The sequence below is a fragment of the Lacerta agilis genome, chromosome 10, assembly GCF_009819535.1.
Source record: "Lacerta agilis isolate rLacAgi1 chromosome 10, rLacAgi1.pri, whole genome shotgun sequence".
NCBI lineage: Eukaryota > Metazoa > Chordata > Lepidosauria > Squamata > Lacertidae > Lacerta > Lacerta agilis.
The window spans coordinates 7,158,678-7,178,148 of NC_046321.1; the positions used below are offsets into that span (position 1 = coordinate 7,158,678).

The following is a 19,471-nucleotide window of genomic DNA, read 5'->3' on the forward strand; positions in this document are numbered from 1 at the left end:
CAAAGCGCAAAGGGCCCATTGCAGGACTGCTCAGTGTGAGTGTGTGTGACTCTCCGGGGGTCTTTGGCTTGCACAACCATAGTTTGGATTCATGCACAGCAAGGGAATGGGCCCTGGGCATTGCTGTGGAGCAGGTGGAGTTGCTCAAGGGAGCTTGCTTTAGTTATGTGCTGCCCACCCTTTGGTAGGCGATACAATCAGAGAGTTGGCAGGGACCCTGACAGTCATCCATTCCAATGCAGGAATCTCAACTAAAGCGTCCATGACAGATGGCCACCCAACGTCTGCTTAAAAACCTCCAAATAGGAGAGTCCAAATCAGGGTTCGGCAACCTAAGGCCCATGGGCCACAAGCAGCCCATGGGGGCCGTTTAACCGGCCCATGGGCCCCTACCATGTGGTGCCAGTGTGGTGTAATGGTTAAGAGTAATCTTAATCTGGGGAACCGGGTTCGCGTCTCCACTCCTCCACATGCAGCTGCTGGGTGACCTTGGGCTAGTCACACTTCTCTGAAGTCACTCAGCCCCACTCACCTCACAGAGTGTTTGTTGTGGGGGAGGAAGGGAAAGGAGAATGTGAGCCGCTTTGAGACTCCTCAGGGTAGTGAAAAGCAGGATGTCAAATCCAAACTCCTCTTCTTCTTCTTCTACCGCCCACTTGGTCGGCTCCTGTGCGCCATGCTAAACCGGGGCAGAGCGGGGACAGCCTTCCGTGACGCTGGCTAGCTTCCCATTGGCTGCAGGAAGCTCCTGCAACCAATGGGAAGCTGTGCATGCCTTCTCCGCGCCGGAAGGAGCGCCGGAAATAGCGTTTGTGCGTGCATGTGCACAGACACACTCTAGCCCACCGCGGCGTCTGCAGGACTGTGAATTGGCCCAAGCCACAAAAACTTTGCCGACCCCTGGTCCAAAACCTCCCGAGGGGGTCTGTTCCCCTGTCAAACAGCTCTTACTGTCAGAGAGTTCTTCTTCCTGATGTTTAGTCGGAATCTCCTTTCTTGTAACTTGAAGCCATGGGTTCGGGTCCTAGCCTCCAGAGCAGGAGAAAACAAGCTTGCTCCCTTTTCCAGACGACAGTCAAAGCCACAGACTCTACAACCTCTACAGGGCTGGGTCAAAGGTTAGCCTGGCAAACAAGAATGAGGAGGAGAAAGAGGAGGTCAGTTTCATAGAGTTGTACTGTTGGAAGGGATCCTAAGGATCTTCTGATCCAGCCCCCTGCAGTGCAGCTGTCCCATACGGGGATCGAACCTGCAACCTTGGCGTTTTCAGCACCACGCTCTAACCAACTGATCTAGGAAGCAGACTCAGGCCCCCTCTGCACCATACATTTGAAGCCGGATCGCGCCACTCGTGGCTTCCCCCCAAAGAACCACAGAATTGTAGAGTTGGAAGAGACCCCATCGGCCATGCGGTCCGACCCACTGCAGTGCAGGAATCGCACTTAAATCGCTGTAGCACAATTATCGTGAGAACGGTAGGTGGTTAAGGATGCTGGGAGTTGTTGCCGCTTTGAGATTTGGAGTCTTTGCAAGTTGTTTTGCGGGTCTGATGGACGGAAAAGCAGATGAAATAGATGAACCGTCTGTCTGTTGGAAGAGTGGGAAGGGACCAGCCAGAGGTCCTGGACTGCCCGGACGACAAGATCCCTCTCTCGGCCTCACTGGTGTTGTGGTCCAAAGGAAAGCAGAGCAAAAGGTTTGGTACCAGCTGGGAGTTGCCAGAAGGAGATGCCAACCGTATTAGGGACTCCTTCTTTGGTGATCACTCGTAGCCGAGTAAGATTGTCTTCCATGAACACGGTCTTAATAGTGAGTCTGTAAGTGACTTCCGGTCGATCGCGGAACTGGAAACAAGCGAGATTCAGCCCTCCGGGGAGAATCTAGCTTTTCGGGGGGGGGGGGAACGGGGGCATTGCGCGGGCACCACAAGCCCCCAAAAACTCCAGGAGAAAGATCTTGGGGACAGGCACCCAGCGACGCCGAAAAGCGGTCTCTCCGCCGAAGAAAAGTGCTCTTTTTAGGAGCGGAATTTGGCGAGATTGAGACACCGGCGTGGGACGCCATTGCTACTCCCAAGAAAGCGAAATCTCGAGCTTGGCCAGCACAGCGATTGATTCTCATTGCAAAGAAATCCGGACTTGAATTGGTGATGTATAAATTTCAAAGTTGATTTTAAGAAAGAGAATTCGGAGACAGCGGGGTGGAAAAAAGGAGGTCAGCCCCGGCTGGGATTATTTATTGGATGTATAATTGATTTACAGAACAATCATTTAATTCATTAATTTGCCTACAGAGGAATTGATTAAATTGGATAAAAAACAATTGACTGAGTTGATCACAGTGTGGCTTTGCTAAGCGTGCCTTCCTCTTAGCACGTTTCTCCCTTGCGTCCTGAGTTTGAGTGTCTTCAAAACCCATGGCACCTTTGGTAAAGGCGGTTTCCCAATAGGAATGCTCTCAGGCCAGTGTTTCTCAGTTGTCAGTGTTTATACTACATTTTTTTTAGGTTTGCCTTGAGAGAGTCTTTAAACCTCTTTCGTTGACCCACCAGTATTACGCTTTCCATTTTTAAGTTTGGAATAGAGTAGTTGCTTTGGAAGATGATAATCAGGCATCCGCACAACATGACCAGTCCAACGAAGTTGATGTTGAAGAACCGTTGCTTCGACACTGGTGGAAGTCTTAGGGACTCCAGTCTGGATCTGTATAGGGTTTTCGCCCCAGCCTTTTCTTCTGCCGAAGACTTTCTGCAAGGCAGCGGAGGTTTAGGCTCAGAGTTTTCTTTCTCCTAGATGGGTTACCTTCCCAGGTGAATGAGCCTCGTCTCCCCCTCACTTCCCTCTACAGCAGTAGTTCCCAATTAGCTAATTACTGAGGACCCCCTATTTTTCAAAAGCCAAGCCATGGATCCCCTAATTTTGAAAAAAAAAAGGTTAACTCTATGGTAATTACCTCTGCAGAGCAATTTTTGGAGCAAAATGTGGGGTAGCCCCTAATAAGCTTTTAGGTATACTAAACAAAAAACACCAGGCCATAATATTTGTGATATTGCCATGCAAAAATGACAAAAACTTAGTTGGAGGGAGAGGCAAGAGATAGGGCCGTGGACCCCCTGGGTGTGTTTCGTGGACCCCTGGACCTCTAATTGGGAGCCACTACTCTACAGTGGGTGGCGCTGTGGGCTTAACCACAAAGCCTAGGGCTTGCCGATCGAAAGGTCAGCGGTTTGAATCCCTGCGGCGGGGTGAGCTCCCGTTGCTCGGTCCCAGCTCCTGCCTACCTAGCAGTTCAAAAGCACGTCAAAGTGCAAGTAGATAAATAGGTACCGCTCCGGTGGGAAGGTAAACGGCGTTTCCATGCACTGCTCTGGTTTGCCAGAAGCGGCTTAGTCATGTTGGCCACATGACCCAGAAGCTGTACGCCGACTCCCTCGGCCAATAAAGCGAGATGAGCGCCGCAACCCCAGAGTCGTCCGCAACTGGACCTAACAGTCAGGGGTCCCTTTACCTTTACCATACTCTACAGCTTTTGAGAGAGCTGGAATGAGGAATGAAGACCAGGAGCCTAGATTTCTGCCCCTGGTGATGGTCAGCCTCTCCACTCCGACTGTTCCTCCCCCTGCATTTGATGTATGCAGAGGAGGGGAGGAGGCCTGAACTCCCCCTTCATCCACTTAGGGATCAGCTTCAAACAGTTCCTTAAATCTAGAGCCTGAGGGTTTTCCTCAAGAGGACGGCCCTTTGGAGTTGGGTGAGGAAGGTGGAAACATGAGCAGCTCCGGCATCAGCCGGGAACGCCGGCCAAACAAAATGAGTGCCGAAGGATTTCCAAGAGAACCGAGCAGCGTTAATACGAGCAAAGGACATGCTGTTCCAGCTCGGCCGACTGCCGTTACGTCACTCTGGTCGCTTGGACCTCTGCTCATGTTTTGGAAGGCTGGAAATGTGGGCTCAAAAAGGGGGGGGACACACACAAAAACAAGGATGCAAGTTAAGGGCGTGTCTGTGTGGATTTTCTGCTGAACAATTTGTTTTGTTTATACAATTCTTTAGTTTGGGATAATACATATATATATATATATGAGGGAGAAATTATTCATGCCTCATCATGCTCCGTCTCCAAAACTGTGCCAGATTTATGTGCTGCCAGGGAAAGGAGGAAGTTTCCTTTGGAAATTACATTTGCCCTGAATTCCATAACCAAACCAGATGGATCCTGCAGCTCCCATGCAGTTAGCAGCAGAGGAAGCTGCCTTACACTGACTCAAGACTATTGGTCCACCTAGGTTAGGACTGTCTGCTCTGACAGGCAGCAGCTCTCCAGAGTTTCATGCAAGGCACTCTCTGGAAATGCTGGGGATTGAACCTGGGAGCTTCTGCTTACAAGGCGGGTGGTCCTTAGAGACCCCTCTGCTTGCTGACGGAAGCGAGGATGGGAGTGACAGGAGATGGGAGAGCTCAACTAAAAAGCTTTGTCTCCAGAACTCGGGGAGTCTCGCTGGCGATACGACTGTTTTTGTTTGGGTGCCTGGTGAAGAATCATAGAATCATAGAGTTGGAAGAGACCACAAGGGCCAAATGAAGACCTTATCATTCATCCAGGCCAGGTTCAGGGAACTTTTAACCCTCTAGATGTTGCTGAACTACAACTCCCATCAGCCCCAGCAAGCATGGCCAGTGGCCAGGGTTGATTGGGGTTGCATTTCAGCAACATCTAGATCAGGGGTCCCCAAACTAAGGCCCGTGGGCCAGATGCGGCCCAATCACCTTCTAAATGTGGCCCGTGGATGGTCCGGGAATCAGCGTGTTTTGAGTAGAATGTGTCCTTTTATTTAAAATGCATCTCTGGGTTATTTGTGGAGCATAGGAATTAGTTCAAATTTTTCTCTCCAAAATATAGTCTGCCCCCCCCCACAAGGTTTGAGGGACAGTGGACCAGTCCCCTGCTGAAAAAGTTCGCTGACCCCTGATCTAGAGGGCCAAAAATCCCCACACCTAGTGCAGGCCTCTTAGATCTGATGTTTTTGACTCCCATTTCCCAGTTGCCAATTAGTATGCCCAGTGGTCCAAAATTTTTATATATTTTCTTGCAGGAAAAATGGTCCAAAATTATAATTTTCTTTTCAAAAAAAAAAAAAAAACCAAGCCTGCCTGCCTGCCTTTCTTTCTTTCTTTTTGCGGGAAAAGACCCGAAACTAACTGTCCATGGCTATATAATAAATCATTATGATTCTCCTTATCTTTATTATTAATTTACATTTTTTATGGAAAAAAGTCTCAAGCAAACTGAAACAAGATAACCTACGAATGGAGAAAATAAAATTCAAACTAGGGAATTCAAAACAGCGTGCATTTGCAAAGTGCTGCTCTGACAGCACATCAAGAAGGACATGTCCCTAGTACTCCACTACCTAATTCACCAGCATCGTCTGTGATGCTTGAACATAAGCAGCTGCCTTCTGCCCCGTGGCATCTGGTGCCCGCTGGGACGGATAGGGCAGGAAACAAGGAGTCCAACAGCAGGGGGCGCCAGAGCCAATGACATGCAGAGAGAATTCGTTCCAGTTGCCTCTCCTCCCAGCAGAGTTCTGCAGGGGTGACGCTGAGACTAAAGAGAAGGAAACACACAATTTGGGTGGGTTGTAAGTACAAAGGCAGTGGGAGGGGGGCGGACTGAGATGGCTGGGGCACGCTGGACCTGGTGGATATTTTCCGACTTTGAAATTCCAAGAACAAGGGATGCTGAAATGTTCTAACATGACTTGGGAATGCTAAAGATGCTTTCCTTTAAATCAGGGGTCAGCAAACTTTTTCAGCAGGGGGCCGGTCCACTGTCCCTCAGACCTTGGGGGGGGACAGGACTATATTGGGGGGGGGGGTTGAACGAATTCTCATGCCCCACAAACAACCCAGAGATGCGTTTGAAATAAAAGGACACATTCTACTCATGTAAAAACACGCTGATTCCTGGACCATCCACGGGCCGGATTTAGAAGGCGATTGGGCCGCATCCGGGCCTTAGTTTGGGGACCCCTGCTTTAAATGGATATAATTTAGTTTTGGTAAGTAAAAAAATATATGTGTGCAAAATGGCATAGAAATCATTAGAAATGATTGCCAGGTCTGCGGATAGGACATGGGAGGCTAGCAGCATCAATCCTGCCCTTTGGGAATCTCTTGCAGATGACCACAGTGTCTCTCCCGAGGCAGATGGATGCCAACTGGTCCAGGAGAGCTGCCTCCTTTGATTGGCAGCTGCTCGTCATGTCCTTGTGTAGAGAAAGGCCCTTCTGCTATCTGAAAATTGAAATGGAGACAGTTGGAATTGAATCTGGGAACTTTTCCGCATGCAAAGCGACTGCTCTGTCATCCTGCACCTTGTTTTCATTTTCCCAATTTTCCAATACAGTGGTGCCTCGCTAGAAGAAAAACTCGCTAGACGAACGGCATTCGTCTAGCAGAAGCTGCCCCGCAAGACGAAAAAGTCAATGGGGCTGCTTCGCAAGACGGAAAAAAAAAATTTTAGCGCGAAAACCTCCGCGCTGAATTGCCGCTTCGCTAGACGAAAAATTCGCTCTACGAAAAAACTCGTAGATCGAATTCTTTTCGTCTAGCGGGGCACCACTGTACTCTCCTCCACCTTGTTCATTTCTCTCTCTCGCCTCTCTGTTTTCACGTGTTTCCATCAGCAATCCTGTACCTGCGATTTTTATTCTATTTTTTACATTTCCCAGCAAGTTCCTTTAATCTTTCCACTTGCAACTGTGGGCTTGAGGCACCCGAACAGGATTAAGAGCGGAGTCCCTGGAACGCCGGCGTAGCCGATTCTTTGTCACTCGAAATCCCCGCCAGAGGCCTCCTCTGTCTTCACAGTTCCACCAAACGTGCATGAAAAATATCTCCTTTTACATATCTCCGTGTGACATCTTTGGGTGCTTCCAATTTGCAAAGAAAACAAAGCAAAAAAAATTAAATGTTCTCATTTATCAATGAGGAACAACGAGCCAAATCAAAACACTCTGTGAGAAAACCTCTCTCTCTCTAGCTTTCTCTTTGAGCTGGAAATGAAAAAAAGGCTTCATTTCTCGCTAGACAAGTCTTTCAAGGACTTCTTCCTGGTGCCCCCCCCCCAGCAGCAAATGAAGGATGATCCTGGAAAGGGAGGGCGTCGGGGGTGTGTGTGGGGAATGCCTCCAGTTTATTAAATTAGATGAAATCATCAAGTTTCCAGAAGAAGTTACTAGTCAGCACGTACAGGGAGAGGTCTGTTCCCCAAAATGCTGGAAAACCTGGATCGGTGCCCGAGGCTTATATCACATAATCTCTCCCAGTGCTAATCAAATATTTCAGGCTCATCCTCCCCTAAGAAAGCTCAACAACTTTGAACTGGGGGGGGGGGGGGTTGCAAAAGCAGTTGTCTTTTGGAGAGCCTTGTAGGAGGGCCAGGGTAGCAATTCCTTCCTTTCTTTATTTTTTTTTTTTTAAAAATCCTTCCAGTAGCACCTTAGAGACCAACTAAGTTTGTACTTGGTATGAGCTTTCGTGTGCATGCACACTTCTTCAGATACACTGAAACAGAAGTCACCAGACCCTTATATTTAGTGGGAGGGTGGGGAGGGGTATGACTCAGAAGGGTGGTGGGAATGGGGGATTGGCTGATAGGTGTAGTAAACCTGTTGACGACTGTTAACAACTGCAATTGGTCTTACAGGAAAAAGCAAGGGGTGAGATGGCTAAAAATAGCTTTATCGTGTATAATGAGTTAAGAATCCAGTGTCCCTATTCAGACCAGGTCTCTCCATGGTTTTAAGTTTGGTAAGGTAAAGGTAAAGGGACCCCTGACCATTAGGTCCAGTCGTGTCCGACTCTGGGGTTGCGGCGCTCATCACGTGGCCAGCATGACAAAGCCGCTTCTGGCGAACCAGAGCAGCGCTGGAAACGCCGTTTACCTTCCCGCTGTAGCGGTACCTATTTATCTACTTGCACTTTTGACATGCTTTTGAACTGCTAGGTGGGCAGGAGCAGGGACTGAGCAACGGGAGCTCACCCCGTCACGGGGATTTGAACCACCGACCTTCTGATCAGGAAGCCCTAGGCTCTGTGGTTTAACCCACAGCGCCACCCGTGTCCCTTTAAGTTTGGTAATAAGTTGCTATTCAGCAACTTCTCTTTCCAGTCTATTTCTAACATTCCTTTGTATTAAGACAGCTACTTTGAGATCTTGTATAGAATGTCCTGGGAGACTGAAGTGTCCTCCTACTTGTTTCGCTGTCTTGTGATTTCTGATGTCAGATTTATGCCATCTATCCTTTGGCGTAGGGTTTGGCCTGTTTGTCCAATATATAGAGCTGAAGGGCACTGTTGGCATTTGATGGCATACACCATGTTAGACGATGAGCAGTTCCTTTCTTTAGGAAGCCCTGGGAAGGGGGTCCTTCCAAGAGAACATGGGAAAAGGTATAAGGTGGAATGGAAGAACTTGGGAGCAGAATGGAACTTGCTTGCTTGGAAATGTTTTCCACCACTGTCCTGGAGCTAACCAGAGATCGAACCCAGGGCTTTTGACACGCAAATGACACATTGTAGGAATGGCCATTCCTTGTACTCTCTTTTCTATGTGCAAAACCGATATTGCACAGTTGGAATTTCTGTTTTCTGGGGATGGGGGGAGTTGCCTACTGTCATAAGGACTAGACTCTTAGCTTTCCTTTAAAAAGTGCAACTAAGGCCGGCGAAAGGCTGTTGTTATTCATGGGCCAGTCCCTGTGGGCGCATCATGCCATGAGGACATGTTGCATTATATTTCATTTCAGCTTCCTGCAACCCCCCCAATGGTCTCTCCCGCATGTACATTGAGCGTGTTTATTTAAAGAAAGTGTCTCACGCGCACAGGGCTGTGTCACTGCACACCTTAATTGGTACCTTTCGTTTATCCGCCCCCCGAGCCGGATAATCCGTCAAAGCACTTGACTAATTTTAATTGGCAAAGGGGAGGGGGAGGGGGAAGAAAAAGTTGATAGTTGGGTCTGCAAGCTTCAGAACACACCGACTTGGTTTCTTTGAAGTTGTTTCAGTTTCTCTGCGCTATTGTTGGGGGAGAACGTGGCATCTTTGATATATCCTTTCTGTTCCCTCCTAAGAGGAGGAGCAGCTTTTGCTTGTTAAAAACGGTAAATCATGCTTCCTGTGGTATCTCAAAAACTCACCTGTATGGAGGTTTTTCATTTACATCCATCTAGCCAGCTTAAAGGCAAAAGATTGAACAACTGGCAACTCTTTGGCACTGAAATTTAATCCCACCCTGGAATGATAACATTATCAGATGTTCAGGGAAGTCATTTTTGAAAGGTCCGTAAGGCACAGGACTCCAAAACTAGGGACCCTGCCAGCCAGACTCAGGGGCATTGCTATTTATGTTGCTCTGCTAATTTGCCACCAGAGGGCGCTGCTGGCCATCTCCCATGCACCTCAATGCCCTCTGGTGGCCAGAGGGTAGTATTGCAGCTTCCAGCTCAGCAAGGACCAGCAGGAGAACTAGGTGGACTTGGGAGGTGCCGGGCTCTCCTTCCTTGGAGGTATTTAAGCCAATGTCGGATGGCCATTTGTCATGTATGATCTAGCTGAGATTCCAGCATTGCAGAGGGTTGGTCTAGATGCCCCTTGGGATCCCTTCCAACTCTTAAGATACGAGAGCGTGACGGATCCCCAGAGAACGCTTGCATTTTCTTCTTTCCCTTATGGAAAGCTGCATATAGGGAAAGAGATCAGCTGGAGAGAGTCTCAGCCGAGACATTCCTGCTGCTTTGGGAATTATGTAAGGGCATCTGGAGGTCCAAAGGAAGGAAGTTGCTTTGGCCTTTGGAAACAGAATTGCAAGCCGTCATAAGGAAACAAGAGGAGCCTGCAGGATCAGGCCAGTGGCCCATCTAGTCCGGCATTCTGTTCTCACAGTGGGCGACCAGATGCCTGCGGGGAACCCGCAAGCAGGATTCGAACACAAGACCCCTCTTCCCTCCTGCAGTTTCCAGCAGCTGGCTTTCAGAAGCATTTCTGCCTCTGAATGTGGAGGCAGAACACAGCCATTATGGGTAGTAGCCACCAATAGCCCTCTCCTTTGTCCAATCCTCTGATTTCTCGCCCCCCGCTGTTCATTCCCTCCCTCTTTCTCGGTTGAATTATAAACTGAGGATGAATTAAAAGCAATGAACGCTGAGGGCTGCAATGTTACTGGCACCGTTTTAATACTAACAGTAATCCCTTTTTATTTTAAGGTGCAGATGTTGGCCTCGTGAGGATGCTGTGTGCCAAAAGAAGCAATTCTACTAAGGAGCCAGCTGCTACCGAGAAAGATGTGGCTTCTTCCCCCCCCCCCTTCTTGGGGATCTTCTGCGCGGGATTCATTTCAGGAAGCAGCGGTGGTTCAGTGGTCACAGCAGCCTTTGCCAAGGTGACGTTCTCCAGATGTTTGGGCTCCAGTTCACGTCAGCCCCAGCCGGGAAGGCAGATTGGCCAAAGCTGTGTTATTAGGGTGTTGAAGAGACCCTTAATTTGGGTGTGAGTATTGGGGGGGGGAGAGGGTGTGGACTGTGGTTCGGGGCACTTGGCTGAGGACTAGGAAACGGCAGGCTGATACCCCAAGGATTTGGCCTCGGATCGGCGAAGCAGGAAGAAGAATGCGAACTTAACTCGGAGGCTTCTCTTGAGGACGGATGAAGCGAGAAAGTAACTTGGTAACGTGGCCCATTTAGAAGGATGACTTCATAGACTCATGGAACTGTAGAGTTGGATGGGACCCTGAGGGTCATCTAGTCTAACCCCCCGTGCAATGCAGGGATCCCAGCTAAAGAACCCCTGACAGGTGGCCATTCAAAACCTCTGTTTAAAGATCTGATCCGCCCGTTTGTTTGCATGTAGGAATCGCTTCGGTTGAACCACCCCAAAGCAATTTTAACAATACGGAACGTATCTGAAAACAGTTTCGGAGCCAGTATAGAAACAGGCTGAGGTAAGAATCTCCACTTAAAAAGCTGGAGACCACAGGCATTATAGTCCATCAGGGGGCAAAGGTGGCTCGTTGACCTGGGAAAGTAGCCCATCTAGGAGAAGGGAAACTCTGATCCTAAACCTCTGCTGCCTTGTGGAGTATCTTTGGGAGAAGACAAGGCTAAGGGTGTGGGGCCCTACACAAATCCGGAGTGGAATCCCTAAGATGGCGCCCTCTACGCCTCCTTCCGGCAACTCGTGCAGCCAAGCTGGTGCTAAATGTCTTGTTCTGCTTTCCTTTGGACCCCATCAGCAAGGCTGAGAGAGGAGCGTCCTTTCGTCTGGGCAGCCCAGGACCTCCACACTCACTGCCCAGGTTGGTGCCCCAGGAAGGTCGCTTTGGTGCTGCTAATGCAGCGGTTTGGCTTCACCCCCAGAGGTTAACTCCGTTGCCTCTCATGACAGATGGATGCTGATAAGTCCGTCAACATCTGGAGGGTCAAAGGCTTCTCCCCCAGTGTAGAAGGGAAAGGGAGAGAGGTTGCAGAGATGTAGGAGACCGCCCTGCAATCTGCAGACCACATTTGCACATGCAGCAGCCCAGGGGTGGGGTGGGGTGGGGGGAGCAGGGGGTAAAGGAAAGGAACTACGCTCATATTTCTGGAATGCCTCCCTCCAGAAGCACTTCACCTTCGAGAAACCTCTCCGAGAGGCTGCCAGTTCGGATCCTTTGTGATTAATCCCAGAGTCATGCTTCCAGAATGCGCACAGTTGTCCTTTTCACCAGCCAGAGCGAGATGATGGATTGCTTCTCGTTTAGAACTTCCAACCGCAGGAATTCGGTTTTCTCGGGGAGGAAGGAGAAATGCCCAGCTGTGGAGAGGAGTGCTTTGAATTTCCTCCGCTGCCCTTTACGGTTTGGGAGATAAGGAGCCAAAATGAGAGTCAGAGCCGTGGCGACACATGCAAACCGATACCCAGAAGATGTCAAACCTGGGTTGTTTTGATCCTGGAAGGAGTTCTGGCCTGGTTCAAGTGATGCCTTCCCTTCACCTGTTGACTATAAAACACAGAGCTGAAAGTTGTCCACCTTGGTCGTTAAGGGCTGTTATCCTATCGTGGAGCTTGCAGATCTGACTTCCTTCTTCCCCAAAGGTCTGCTGTCATAGCTTGCAAACCCAAGAAGGGTTTTCTAGTGTGAACTTTATTTGTAACATACAGTTGTCGGAATGGGCAAATCGGTCCATTCCAGTGTCTCTCCCTTTCTCATTTCCCCAGCCTTCGGTTTAGCTCTCCGCCCTTCCACGTCAGACAACCTCGTGAAAATGTGCCACCCAATTTATAATACGCACCTTTTGAAAATGCGGTTTCCCACAATACAATGCATTTGTGTGTGTGCGCGCACATGCGCCGTTTTCACTGATATATACATGCTTTGCCCAAGTGTGCGCATTTTTGCACACGTTAACTTGGCCGGGAGAACTGTATTTCAAAACTCGGGGAAGTTCAAACGTTTCAAATGTTTTGGTTCACATCATCATTTACGGAAGTTTGGTTTGGGTGATTTGTCACTGACCACTAGATGCTAAAAAAAATTAGCTCTAGGTAAGCAAATGCTACCATTGTGCTCTGGCTGTGAACGTCTCTTGGACGCTTGGCCAGTCACAGCGCATAAGCTACTGAGTTAGGCCGATGATCGCTTTGGACCCAATCCAGCCTTGAGCTGTCACATCCTTCGGCTGCACAGTTTGTCTCCCTCTGCTCAGCCCTTGTAGTCCCACTTTCTTCCACCCAAGTTAGTTGCTGGAGAAAGGACCATAGTGGCAGGACATCTGCTTTGCATGCAGAAGGACCCAGGTTGAGTCTCCAGTGGCCTCTCCAGGCCATCTCCACCCCCCCCCCCCCGGAATAGCTGCTGCCAGTCAGAGTAGGAAACATTGAGAGCTCTGACTCAGAAGAAAGGCATTCTATTGCGTTTCTGTGTCATCAAATGGGCAGGAAAACACCCAAGTCAAGAATGGTCCCTTGCTAATGTGAAGCATCAGGCCAGTGGCTCATCCAGCCCAGCATCCTCTAAGTGGCCAACCAGATGCCTGCGGGGAAGCAGGATTGGAGCACAAAGAGCCCTCTCCCTTCCTCCAGCTGGTAAACAGGAGCATTGCTGCCTCGGCTGTGGAGAGGAGAGCACAGCCATCGTGGCTCAGGAGCCACCGATCACCCTCTCCTCCACGAATTTGCCGAATCCTCTTTTAAAACCATCCAAGTTGGTGGCCATCCTTGCCTCGCAGGGGAGTGAGTTCCACAGGCTAGCACAGAGGCGGGGGACGAGGGGTAGCGTTGCCCCGGCGCAGTTTTCCCCGGGGCGCATTTTGGTCCTCGCGCCGTCCCTGCCAGACCCACGCTGCTTTGCGAGTCCAATCCCACATCCCAGCAAAGCAGTGTGGGGCTGGCAGGGCATCGAGGGGACACAATCAGACCGCTTTAAGGGCACATGCCTGCCCTCCTTGTGTCTCCCAGACGCAGCTTCCCTGGGCACCACGAAGACACACTCCACCGCTGGTCCCACGTGAAGAAGTTTATTTTCTCTGTCCCAAATCTTCCAGGGTTTTCAGCTTCATTGGGTGTCCACGAATTCTAACATAAGGAGCACGAGAGAGAAGCCTTTCTCCACTTTTCTCTGGCCATCACTGAACCACTCCATCTTAGTTGACTTTGCTCCACCTATGACTCTTGGATCAGTCCGGCTGGCTCTGTTTTCTCCTTTCCAGCTTCGCACAAACCCTTCGTTGCCGCTGCCGGAGGAGGGAACAGAAGATGCTGGGGTGGGGTGGGGTGGGGTCCTTAGTTCCCCCGTTCCTGATTGCCAGTGGGGCCTATTTAATTATTATTTTTTTAGATAAAAGAAAATGCCCAGCCGTGCGCTCACATCTCTCTTTCTAGGTCAGGCTGCGGCCTCTTCTGCCGTCGGAGGAAGTCTGTCTGGAGCTCCCTCAGGAAGCTGGTTTCATATGGTGGTTTAGATTTAACTACACGATGTCTAGCACCATTTGAAATCAGTGTTTTTGGGGGAAGGTTGGCTGCGCATTCGCCGGATGGGAAGCGACTCTGGTTTCGAGGCAAAGGAAGTGCACGGACTCCCGATAAATCTTTCTGGGACAAACTGCGTCAGAAAAGGAATTATCGCCTGCACGGACTCACATGCCACGGTAGCAATGTTGAGCAAAGGCCGTAGAGTTGTAAGGGGAAACCCCAAGGGTCCTCTAGTCTAGTTCCCTGAAATGCAGGAATCACAGCTGAAGGATCTCTTGACAGATTACCTACCAACCATGCTTTTTTTTTTAGCATAACACATCAAAATGGTGGTTCTCCTAGGGAACTGGTTAAAAAGAGAGATTAAGATGCTCAGATTATAGTAAAGTTGCAAGGGGGGGGGTTGAACAGAGCAAGGTTTGCTTGGTGAGGAAATAAGTGAGAGCCCATTTAGAATCCCATTTCTGTCTGGACCTTTTCTCTGGGATATTCTAATGATTTGCTTAACAAAATTCATATACTGCTTGATTACAAAAGCAGAAACCTTAAAGCGGTTTGTTACGCACATTAGTAAGAGTCTTAATTTTTTGTTTGTTGGTTTGTTTGCAAGTAAAAGCACAAATTGGAACAACGATTCAACAAAGCATGTGTTATAAGCAGAAGAGAGGTAGCCTTCAGAATGGGTGCAGATAACTTGGGATATGCTGCAACAATTCAAAGGAAATTGAATTGGCTGGTGTAAAGGACTCCTGCCGTAGCTTTGTCAGTCATATCCAATAGCATATTAAAATGTGAAAGTGTTTGATTAGACTTACACAGTGGAATCTTCGCTCGTTCAGCATCTATATACTTTCAATATTCCCAGCACATATTACATTAGCATCAACATCTACAGGTTCCAGTAACCCCTTTAAGAGGATGACTGATTTCTTCTGGTGTTCAGAGTCTATTCCTCTTTCTAGCACCATTTGAAATCGGTTATAGTGATTGGGGAAGAGCACCGTGTTAGCCGATCCAAAGTTGCAACTGTATTTCAAATAAATTGTGTGCTTCAGTTGGTTGGAGAGCTGGAACTGCAAAAAAAAAAAACCCTGGGTTTGAAGGTCTGCTTTAAGGTCAGGAGACGGTGGCTGAAACTGGGAGATGTCAGTTCTCATCTGTAAGGAGCAGCCTACCTCGCAAGGCTGTTGTGGGGACCAGTGCAATAAAGATTGCAGCGCAGTTTGCAAATCAACCGCAGCATAAATTGTACCTGCCGTTATTTTCCCTTTCGAAAGTTGCAGAATTGTCTTGTTACATGAAAGGAATCCATCATAATGTCAAGTAAGAAGGTTGAGTTGCGATCTGCAGACAATCAAAAGATTGTGTGAGGTGCCGATTACTGGAAGGCTATTCCCACCTCAAAAAGACTATTCCCATTCTTTGCAAGAACCTGCCTAGAATAATAGAATCGTAGAGTTGCAGGGGACACCTAGTCCAACCCCTTGCAATGCAGGAATCTCAACTAAGGAACCCCTGACTAGAGAATCCAACCACCTTCCACGGGAGTCTATTCCACTGTCCCACAGCTCTTGCTGCCAGAACGCTCTTCCTGATGTTTTGTCGGAATCTGCTTTCTTGTAACTTGAAGCCATTGGTTCGAGTCCTAGCCTCCAGGAGCAGGAGAAAACAAGCTTCTTCCATGTGACAGCCCTTGAGATATCTGAAGGTGGCTATCATATCTCCTCTCAGTCTCCTCCAGGCTAAACATGCCCAGCTCCTTCAACCGTTCCTCATCGGGCTTGGCTCCCAGGCCCTGGATCATCTTGGTTGCCCTTCTCTACACACGTCCCAGAGGATTTTGGACCACTACCCCTGCTACTAGAAGATCCTTTGAGCTGGTGCTACCAAGAATTAATGTGCAAAAAATGTGCTCTACTCCTGAGCTATGTTCTCATCCCAACATGCAGCTAAAATCTTTGAGGGTTTGCTGCCCTCTGGTGCTGCTCTTTCATGCAGCAGCCAAGCCTTTAAGAAGGGTCCATATTCTGCCAGCATCTCCATCCCATCATTCCAACAAAACTTCTGTATAGATAAGCATGGATCCAAATATCCACGCCAGTTTAGGGCAATTGTCGCTTTATGCTCCTAAACGTCCCCCCCCAACCACTGTCACATTCATGTGAAACGTTTGATTGGTTTTTAATATGAAGCCAGCGTGGTGTAGTGGTTGGAGTGCTTGACTGGGACTTTGGGGAGACAAGGGTTTGAATCCCCACTCGGCCATGAAGCTCACTGAGTGTGACCTTGGGCCAGTCACTGCCTCTTAAGTCTCACCTCCCTCACCTTGGGTACCTTGGACAAAAAGGTGGGATATATACATGCAATAGAAAGATACAGTGGTGCCTCGCTAGACGAAAAACTCGCTAGACGAACGGCATTCGTCTAGCGGAAGCTGCCCCGCAAGACGAAAAAGTCAATGGGGCTGCTTCGCAAGACGAAAAATTTTCGTCTTTTTTTTTTTCGTTTAGCGGAGCGCAGCTGTCATTGCCACTTCGCTAGACGAAAAAACCGCTAGACGAAAAAATTCATAGAACGAATTATTTTCGTCTAGCGGGGCACCACTGTAGATATAGATCTGTACTGTCCGTGGATCTTCAGGGTTTTAGGTAGACATAGAATTGTAGATTTAGAAGGGACCCAAGGGTCATCTAGTCCAACCCGTGAGGCAGGAATCTCAGCTAAAGCATCTGTGACAGATGGCCATCAAACTTATGCTTAAAAACTTCCAATGAAGGAGGGAAACCTCCCAAGGGAAATCTCAGGTTTGCAAATATTCATTCATTCATTCATACCCCTCCCATTAAAAACTTCCCTAAACAGGGCTGCCTTCAAATGTCTTCTAAAAGTCAGATAGTTGTTTATCTGTTTGACATCTGGTGGGAGGGCATTCCACAGGGCAGGCGCCACTACCAAGAAGGCCCTTGGCCTGGTTCCCTGTAGCTTTGCTTCTCATAGGGAGGGAACCGCCAGAAGGCCCTCGGAGCTGGACCTCAGTGTCAGGGCAGAACGATGGGGGTGGAGACGCTCCTTCAGGTATGTGGTCCCCAGCTCTCCCTGCCTGGCCCTCAGCTCATTAAACACAGAGCGCATCTTCTGTCTCGGCACATTCCTCCTACAAAGACGTGCGTACTCCCTAGGCTCTGTCGCTTCTGGCAAAGGAACCCGCTGTTTCAAAAAGCACGGAAAGCAAAACAGACAAAATGTACCTTGCACAAAATAGCAACAGTGGTTTGTTTGTTTTTCCATTTAAAAGCAGCAACCTGACGTGCTGTCAATTGCTGTGCTGTTGTTGTTGTTGCTGCTGTGGGTAAGTGACAGCCTTTAGGCACAAGAGGGCGCCCAAGCTCCACAAAATAAAGAGATTTGGAATTATACTGTTTGAACAAGACGAGGATTTATTTTTTATGCTTTTGCCTTGATCCTCCTCCACCTGACAAAGCAAAAGCCAAGTGCCCTTGTGAGTGAATGCTGGGAGCAGATATTACTGCTATTTTTGAGTGATTCATAAATAGGTTGCTTGCCTGCTATTGCTCTGTCCACCTCAGTCCATGCATTTCTGTGTGGTGTGTCAGGTTTAAAGAAATATTCCCTCTTCCCAGGAAAATATAATTCTGGTTGCGTTCATCCCATACATTCAAAGCACTAGGATACCACTTTAAGCAGTTGTGGGTTCCTGCAAAGAATCCTGGGAGATGTAGTTTGTTAAGGGTGCAGGGAGTTGTTAGGGTGCTTCAGAGAGCTACAATTTCCAGAGTTGCCTCTCTGCGAATTGCAACTCTGAGGGGAACAGGGAGAGACATCCATTAATAGCTTAGTTGATGACCACCTCATGTTCCATTAAAATGCACCTTTGGTTTTAATATGCAGATTTTTTAAAAAAGCAAATGGTGTTGTAATAATATCCTATTCCTCATTTGTTTCAACTGTTTTAAAAAAGTGTTTTGAAAACTGAATATTAAGTTGCTGAGCCCACCCTGGGACCTGCTGGGGTAGAGCAAGTCATACAACTACTATAGCAATGAGGTAACGGTAAAGGGACATTCACAGGGAAACCAAAATGCTTATTTACAAAGCTGTCATACTACCAACCTTACTGTATGCTTGTGAAACATGGTCCACTTATAAATGCCAAATCCAGCTCCTTGAAAGATTCCATCAACGGTGTCTCCGAAAAAAATTACGCATCACTTGGGAAAGGGGAACTACACAGAGAGTAAATCCTGTTTATCAGCCCTGCAGCTGATGCACTTTACATTAAAAAAGAAAAAAAAAGCCTGTGTTGTAAATGCAAAGGGACATCAGAATCACATTTGGCCCTGAGCTAGCAGGAATAGTGAGTGACCTGACTCAGGATTAGAGAGTCTTTCAAAATGTTAAATCATTGGCACTGAGGCTAAGCAAGGAACCAGGGTCCCAGTGCATTCTTCAGCATGGGAAGTTGGCACAGACCTTTACATGCCTGCCTATTCAGGAGACACCCCATTGAGTTAAATGGGCCTTACTGCCAGGCAAGGTGATCAAGGGCAGTGTTTTTCAACCTTTTTTGGGCAAAGGCACACTTGTTTCATGAAAAAAATCACGAGGCACACCACCATTAGAAAATGTTAAAAAATTTAACTCTGTGCCTATATTGACTATATATAAAGTAATTCTCTTGAATTTTTCAATTTTTCCCACGGCACACCAGACAACATCTTGCGACACACTAGTGTGCCGCGGAACAGTGGTTGAAAAACACTGATCAAGGGTATTGCAGCCTGAAAAATCTTTTAATGTATTTTAATATTTGTTGGAAACCGCCCAGAGTGGCTGTGGGGACCCAGCCAGATGGGCAGGGTACAATTATTATTATTATTATTATTATTATTATTATTATTATTATTATTATTAAGTTAGCTAGCTATGCTACATATGCTATGGTTTTCCCAGTAGTAATGTACGGAAGTGAGAGCTGGACCATAAAAGAAGGCTGAACACCGAAGAATTGATGCTTTTGAATTGTGGTGCTGGAGGAGACTCTTGAGAGTCCCATGGACTGCAAGAAGATCAAACCTATCCATTCTTAAAGAAATCAGTCCTGAGTGCTCCTGGTCCATGGGGTCACGAAGAGTCGGACACAACTGAACAACAACAACATGCTACAAAAGGTTGCTGCCATTGCAAGGGGGGATTAGAGGCATCCCAAACAACCTTCCCAAATATCTCCGAAGTGTTTTGGATCTCCAGTTCCCCTCAGCTGCACCCTGTATGCTCATACTGGGTGGGACTGGAAGCAATCAAGTTGGGGGTGGCTGAAAACCGCTTACAAAACCTCCCGTCGTGGAATGCACTTGCTCACACTAAACTGATACAAAAGTACATATCTGTAGTGCTATCCGACCTCTCGTTAGGAGAACGTTAAAAGTATGGAATATGTG

The 19,471-nt window shown here is 48.1% G+C and overlaps 1 long non-coding RNA gene across 1 annotated transcript; it reads left to right on the top strand.

The window, feature by feature from the left end:
• The first annotated feature begins 8,309 nt into the window (after positions 1-8,309).
• Positions 8,310-17,644, top strand: LOC117054507. The gene is made up of 3 exons (XR_004427500.1): positions 8,310-8,399; positions 15,374-15,376; positions 17,635-17,644. It is a non-coding gene; the product is annotated as an uncharacterized LOC117054507 (long non-coding RNA).
• Positions 17,645-19,471: the final 1,827 nt, after the last annotated feature.